Source organism: Echinops telfairi, unplaced genomic scaffold (genome assembly GCF_000313985.2).
Source record: "Echinops telfairi isolate 266 unplaced genomic scaffold, ASM31398v2 ScPeMD7_7465;HRSCAF=8503, whole genome shotgun sequence".
Lineage (NCBI taxonomy): Eukaryota > Metazoa > Chordata > Mammalia > Afrosoricida > Tenrecidae > Echinops > Echinops telfairi.
The window spans coordinates 2,359,480-2,367,675 of NW_022111365.1; the positions used below are offsets into that span (position 1 = coordinate 2,359,480).

General features: G+C 37.6%; 1 pseudogene; it reads right to left on the reverse strand.

The window, feature by feature from the left end:
• Positions 1-697: 697 nt before the first annotated feature.
• Positions 698-7,970, reverse strand: LOC115873138 (annotated as a pseudogene).
• Between the last annotated feature and the right edge of the window lie 226 nt (positions 7,971-8,196).

Consider the following 8,196-nt stretch of genomic DNA (forward strand, 5'->3'; position numbering starts at 1 on the left):
ACATACACACACGTTTTAAATTGAAAGAGAAAAATACTTTAAAGGAATGTCGACTAGAAAAGGCACCAAGTAAAAATAGAATAAAACACTAAAAGCTTTTCAAAACAAAAATAATTAAATGATTGGTAGGTCACATGAATGGAAAACCAGGATTGTGCTGTGAAAAGTAAGCTAATATAAGGCGTTCCAGTTGATAAAATGGACAACCTATGAAGTTTTATGGTTTGTTTTCCAAGAAAGATAAATCTCAAAATAAATTTTAAGGTACTGAAAAATATATCTTCTGTGTAGATTGTATGTGTCAATGTTATAATCTCTAATTCTGCATGCAAGTTTACTCAAAGAAATTCCAATATTTGAAAAAATTCTAATTTTGGTCAAATATTGAAAATAGGACAATTGGTTGGTATTACAAAGTCACGATGAACCAAGAATTAGGGGGAAAAACTCATGTATATTTCATTTGATCAAAGATACCAGGCTTGCATATGCTAAATAAACTAAGAAAATCATTCTGGGAAAAAAATGACAATGATGTAGCAGGCATTAAAATAAAAGAACAGTAACACAAAACTAAAAACATAGAAAATATTAAAAGGGGCACAAAATAACCTCTACGATACTTCCATACTTGTATTATAAGAAAAACAAATCCACCAACAAGACAAACTGTGCACACCTATAACTAGTCTCCCCGTTAGTGAATGCACGCTTCCTTTGTTGCAGAGCCTCTTTCCATTTGCCGCTTCCCTGGGCTCTGCCCGTTGCTTCCCAGAGCCCAGACAGCCCTTGCTGTCTCCCGCTGTTTGCAACTGGACCCACATTCAGAAGCACTTTGATCCATTTCTACTTGAAGAACACTGGACACTGTGGAAACTCTTCTCTGGGCCTTGACATTGGATGCAGACAGGCTGTTCACTTCATACTCTTCATAGAACTCTGGCAAATCCTTGAGTTCAGTGCGAGGTGGGGCGGGTGGGGTGGGGTGGGGGTAACCTCCTGGAAATGGATCAGATAACAGTTGAACCAGCAGGTAAACCTGGGAAGAGTGGCGTTCATTCCCCGTAACAGGTGGAGTCAGGACCAAGGTGTCTTGAAACAGGAAAATGTAAAGTTTATGCCTACTTTTATCCTTCAATTCCTCATGGCAAATCAACCTATACTTGCCTCAATTCTAAGATCCTTCTGCTTTTCCTCCCAATTTTACAGTTTGTCACTGTAATACTGGCATTCGGATCCACCTTTCTTCACCTTGGCATCAAAGGGAACTCCTTGAATTATCAGTAAATCTTCTAGAAGCCGAACATCAGGGTGGTCTTTGGGAGCATGTCTAAGAGTTTGTACGATCAGTAAATGATATTTGATGAGGTGATTTTTAGGAATATTTAAGAAACCCCAGGGATCTAGTTTTACACTGAAAGGAGACTCAAAACTTTGCTTGAGGAAGTCTTGGCCTTGGCTCTTGAATCTATTTCACTCTTCTATCAGGCTTCATTGTTTCTCTTATTCAACACACCAGATCTTCATGCAGAGATATGGAAGTGTCCAAATCACCAAATATATGTGTGAACTCCGCTTCTGACATAATTGATAACTTTAACATGGCATCATGGTAGGCCTTTCTTGCTAGTTTGAGATCCTCAATTAAATTCTGTTAACCTCCAGTCATTTCATCCCGTATATTGCCGCCCGGTGCTTGACTCCTTCATGTTGTTGTCTAGCATCTCAGACCAGAGAACACTGCTTCTTCTTTTGGCCTACTGGATGAATCCTGGGCAGAAGCCGGGGATCTGCTGTCACCACGAAAAAGGAATGACCATTTGTTTGACCAAAGCATCTGACTCTTCTACTGCTTGGTTCCTTAAGATCAAGGCTGCTAAGGCTTACAGCCTCATCATCTTTCTATCTTTGTTTTCTTTTCAAAGGGAAAGCCTGGTGAGGGTCAGGTGTTAAAAATGTGGAAGAACTACGTCTTCCGAGGGACTGTCTCTTAAATATAGGTTGTAATCAGTATGGAGGCCTACAAAAGGGTAGTAAGGCAATTCCTTGAACTTTAAACCAATAAAAGGCAGCATTTTACACAAGAGGTCCCTGTGTGCTGAAAACCGTTACGTGAAAAGTCGACAGTTCACATCCATGCAGAGATTGGAGGGATCTGTCCCCCATGGGGGTTGTCAGCCCAAGGCTCAGTGGCATCAGAAGTACAGAGGGCAGAGGCCTGGTGGCTTTGCCTCAGGGCTGGGACTGCTCTGGGTCTTTGGCATGGAAGAGGAAGCAGGGGAGTGGACAATGGGCTAGGTGCCAGGGAGACCCTGTCAGGAGAAAGCAAGTGCTGCCACCATCATCCCGGTTTGAAAATGCAGTTTACGGTCTTTTCTCCATTTATCAGGATGCTTTCTCTTGGTCTAGTTGTGAGAATTTCTGTTTTCTTTACGTCCGTGTGAAGGCTGCAAGCCTTGACCATCATCAGTAAGTGCTTCAAGTCCTGCTCACTTTCAGCAAGTCATATTGTGTCATTTGCATATCATCGGTTGTTAATAAGCCTTCCTCCAAGCCTGATGCCACATTCTTCTTTGTATAAGAGACTTCTCTAATGATTTGCTCAGCATACAGGCTAAAGGAGTATGATAAGAGAATAGAACCTTGTCACACACCATTCCTGATATTAAACCATGCAATATTTCCATAATCCAAAGGCATAGATTCTTCTTTGCTCTTCTTTATTCAGTGTCCAACTTTCACATGCATACCAGGATATGAAAACTATGCTGACTTGTATCAGGTCCATCAGCTCTCAAAGTCACATAGTTATTCTTTCTTTACACTTTAAAGAGATCTGGCATAGCAGGTCTCTTCATGCAAGAATGTTTTTGGACTGTTTTGATTGCTGCTTCCATTAGCATTGATTGTGGATATAAGCAAGATAAAATCCTTGACAACCTCAATCTTTCACCTGTTTATCAAAATGTTACCTATTGGTTCAGTTGTAAATATTTTGGTTTCCTTTGCGTGGAGTTGCAATGCATACTGAGGACAGCAATCCTTGATCTTCATCAGAAAGGGTTTTAAGTTCTTAATTTCCTCAAGCAAGCAAAGCGGTGTTACTTGCATATAACAGGTTGTTAAACTTTCCTCTAATCTTGATGCTTCATTCTTTTTCAGTGAGTGCAGCGTCTCAGATTATTTGCACTGCATACAGATTGAGTAACTATAATGAATGAATACAATCTTGATGTACACCTTTCATGATTTTTCAACCACTCAGCAACACCTTCTTTTGGTTAAATTACTTCCTCTTGGTCCATCTGCAGGTTCTATATGAAGACAACAAACTGTTCTGGAGAGCTCTTCCTTTTCAATGCTATCTATGTTTTTTTTTAATGATGCACAAACCATATGCTTACTCTCTTCCTCCTATATGACTTAAGGAGAGAGACTTAGCTACAAGTCTCCAGATGAGTTAGGGAGGCATTGATGGTACAGAATATCTTGGCGAATATGAGCCCATGATTTTAATGAAGAAATTAACTTCTATTATTTTAAGGATATCACTTTGAGGACTAATGTGCACTTGACTCAAACTATGGTAATTTTTTTCACTATGATAATTTTAATCACCTCATATATATGCAAAAGTTGGACACTGAATTGGGAAAACCGAATAAGAAGTTGTGCATTTGAATTATGATACTGGCTTAGAATGTTGTCTCTATGAATCAGAATTGACTCTGTGGCCGTGAGATTTTTATTTTGGGCTTTAAGATTATTGTAAGTATCATGAACTATGAGAAGGACAAACAAACCTGTTTTGGACGTTGTACAGCCAGAAAGCTCCTGAGAAGTGAGAATAGCAAGACTTCATCTCACATATTTTGGACATGTTCTCAAAAGAGACCAGTTTCTGGAAAGGACTATCATGCTTCGTAAAGTAGGAAGGCCGTGAAAAAGAGCAAGACCCTTAGGAAGATGGATTGACACAGGAGCTGGAACAATTAGCTACGTGACACCAATTATGAGATTGGCTCATGACTAGGCAGTGTTTTTTTCTATTGTATATATAGTCACTATGGGTTGGAACTGACTCATGGCATCTAAGAACAATAGCATGTTGAGATCCTAAGATTGCAGCATATGTTACTGAAGCAAAGCTTGATATACCTTATTTTAATATAATACCAGGTCAAGGTCTTGAATCCTATGGGCATTTTATCTCCATGCACTTAATCATTTGCTGAAAGTAATTATGTCATCTTATTGGAATGCTGAACATAGCCTTCTGGGTGATGAATTGAGGGAAGGGGAGTCCTGAAATGGCTATGACCATTTTGTAGCCGTAAATGAAGACAAACTTGCAGTAAGGCTGTCTTAGTGAGAGACAGTACAGAGAATAAATGGAATTGGATTCTTAATGACATTATTGAACTATTCAGTTAATAAAAAATAAAACCCCGATGAATATCCTACATCTATCAAAACAAACAAGAGATTAGAGCATGTTTTATTATTTAAGTCAACTAAGCACAATTTTCTATTTCCTGCAAATGAACAAATCTTAATAAATAGATATGTATTACAATCATCTCTATTTAATTATGAGAAAAGAGACAGAGAGCTGAACAGAGTTAAAATAAACTGCCTGATATTAAACAGATGGTAAGTGGTTATACCACAAGTAGAAGTCTAAACTTTCCAACTCCAAATTCTAATCTTTAATCATTATATGTTTTAATATTGTTTCTCACTCTGCTATTCTGACATTCTTTTTATTGAATGTCAGAGACAAAACACAAGGAGCAAATGAATCCTTATTCCCAAGATACTATTTTTTTCCCCTCAAAATCTTATTTCTATTTTCAGTGAGTTAAACTAGAAAATTGAACTCCCCCTTTCAAGTTTGGAGCATAATAGAGGGGCATTTATTATGCTTGAATGACTACATTCATAACAACAAGGCCTAGTGATTACTAGATTTTATATCCATGACCTTATTCAAGAAGGACCATAGAAAGTGAACATGTTGTAGAACCAGTAAATTTAATATTCAAAATAAGCATCAACTGTTTCTTATGAACATCAGGGCAATAATGTTTTTTTTGCCAACTGGGGAGAGGGTACACAAATAAATTATCTATTGTACTTCATCAAAATTAATAACCCCAATCTTAAGGTTGGTATGTTAAATAAAAATTAAATATTTTATTTCTAGGGGGTTGAGTAGCTGTAATATGTTTAAAAGAATAAATGTGTCTGTGGGAGTCTCTAGATATTTGCTATAAGAGTGATAGAGATAGGTTTTGTGTCACAGTTTTTAGACTCTTGCTGCTAGCTGGAAATCTTACAATATAAGAAGAGGGCAACAAGAGGTAGTCAGAGGTTACATAAAATAGTTAAAATGAACTAAGCAGATACCTTGTGCATACAGTGGGTTTTAGAGACTAGGAAGTCACAAGATTCATCTGTCAAAAACTTGCTCAGGATCAAAGCTCAGAAAACAGAAAGGACCAGTACAAAGTGTAAATGAAAACAAGTAACACAGGAAGAAGTGGAGAATGGGGAAAGTGATATTACAATGTGGGTACTGTGATTAATGCCAAGGGAAAAATGTATATGAATTGTCTAATGGAAAATGGATTTGCTCTGTAAACTTTCATCCAAATCGCAATAAAAAACAAATACAAAATACAACATTGAGAGACACAACTTTTAATTAACTATGTTTTAAAAAGTTAATTTTTCAAAATAAAAGGATACTCCAAAACTCTTTTGTCTCCCTTCCATGGTAATAATATTAATTTTAATTCTTGGTATTCATTCTCCCGCAAAATACCTCAGAAAGAAAGAATAAGTAGGAACACTTTTCATATTTGACAAGTTAATAAAAGAATGTACAGTAGACTTTAAGAATCATAAGGTGTAAGTTCTTTAGGGTCCTCCAAGCTTGTATAACACAATGCAGTTGCTTGGAGCAGTTTAATCTTTGTTTTTCAGAAGGAACACAAACGAGCCACTCCAAAACAAAAGCAAGAACAAACCACTGCGGGTGATGGCCTGTCACTAATGCTATTGCCTTCTTAGGACACCCAGGGGTAGGTGAATACATGTTGACAAAATTAGTCCTTTTGTCTTGGAATAGCATTTTGATTTTTGACCAAAACACATCGTTCCAAAAATTGCATTTCTATGTTTATGCCTCTACAATGCAACCAAAACATTGTTGTAGTGAGTCATTCAGCTGCTTTGAGTGAAATAAAAGTGTTTTATTGAAAAGCAGAAAGATTTTCAAATTAGAAGAAACCTTAAAATTCAGGAAGGAAGCTCTAGTGTCACAATTGCAAGAAGAGAGTGAGCTTTCTAGTGTGAGAAATAAACAAAGGACTCTGTTCACAGGTACAGGGATACACGGGAGAAAGCTTCATGTGGGGGGCTAAATGGCAATCTTCATAACATGATCCTTTCTATTTTCTTCCTTTCTGGAGCATCTTCATCAATACATTGTCTTAAATCAAGCCTACGTTGAGAAACGTCTTTTAACAAACAATCCATCACACAAGCTAAAATCATGACTCTGGTTTCCTTTGGGTTACAAGCAGCTAAACTTTTTTAAGAAGCTGAATCAGTTCTGAGGAGCAGGAGCAGAGATTTTCGAAAAAGCTGCAGTTTGAATCAAAATGGTGCTTACTTTAAATCTGGGTAGTCATTTTAGTCATGTCAAGGCTCTCGACATGGAATCCAGTTGTAGACACTCTATTGATAATAACCTAGAGTCCTATGCTGTCTTCCTTGTTTAAGAACACCTCATCCAAACCAAACCAAACTCACTGCCAACAAGTCAATTCCAGTTCATCGAAGTGAACCTGTGGAGAGTACTTGAGGCTGTACATCTTTACAGGAGCCGGTAGTGTCCTATTTCTACCTTTCAGCCGTTGGAGGGTTTGAATCATTAAGCTTGCAGTTAGCAGCCTGATTCTTACCAGATAGCAGCACTAGGGCTCCCCAGAAATGATAGCTATGGAACCCTAAAACAGGTACATTAATCAAATTTCTTTTAACTTATTGTCCCTTGATCTTCTCTGGTCAGAGAAAGGGGATCAAGTTCAAAGCTTTAAAAATATTTGTATGAAAATTAAGCCATGAGAAAAAGATTAAGAATCGAAGCTCAATAATAGTTACATAGCCCTAAAAATTCCCTCAACTTTTATTTTATTTCACATAAACGGAAGGCTTCTTTAATTGAAGAGTCATTGAAGCAGTCTCCTTTGTTTGTAAAGTTTGGACAAGCTCATGAATGGAGCTAGTCAGTACCACGGTTGAAGTAGCCTTTCAATCTAAATGATGTCTTTCAACTGAGCCTGAAACTTCAGGCTTGAGGCTCAATATTTCGCTAAAGGTACTGTAATACCTCTGTCTAAAGAATCTAACAGAATATTTTGAAAACTTCTGTAATGATTGGGCTTGATAATCATAAGCCTTTTTTGTCATTTTGTATGGAAAAATAGATTTTTTTCTTCAATCAATATTGGAGGAAAGGACTTAGAAATTACTTAATAATTTTTGACCTCTATACCAAGTTTCAGGAGTAATTATGAGTTGGACTGCGAACCACAAGGTCAGCACTTTGAAACCACCCAACTCCATGGGAGAAGGAGGAGGCTTTTAGGAAGAAAATGGCAGGGGCTCTTGTCCTCTGTCTTACAGGGTCACCACAAGTCGGAACGGATTCCGTGGCAGTGAGTGTGGTCTTGTTTTACATCAGGCTTCACATTTATTAATGAATGTTTGAAACTGTGCCTTCTGATTTTAAGTTGTGCCACAAGGCAACTGAAAGCTTCACTCCAGCAGATCACTGAGGTTGACTGAGGAGTCAGTTCTGCCACAGTTGCATTTTGAGAGCATTCCAACCAGAGAGATTCATTGTTCAGCACGATGTCAGACAATGTTGCACTTCTAGTCATGAGATTTTCACTGACCATTTTTCGTCCCAGAAGTGGAGATCACCAGGCCTTTCTAAGTTGTCTTATTATGGAGGCTAAATTGAAACCCACAGTTTCAACATCAAAACAATGCACAAGTCACCACACTATACCAAACTGATGGATAAAAGGTAGAATGTGGAATGTATGTATCCAGAAAATTAGAAGTCATAAAAAATGACATGGAATATATATATATATATATATATATCTCCTAGGTATTAGT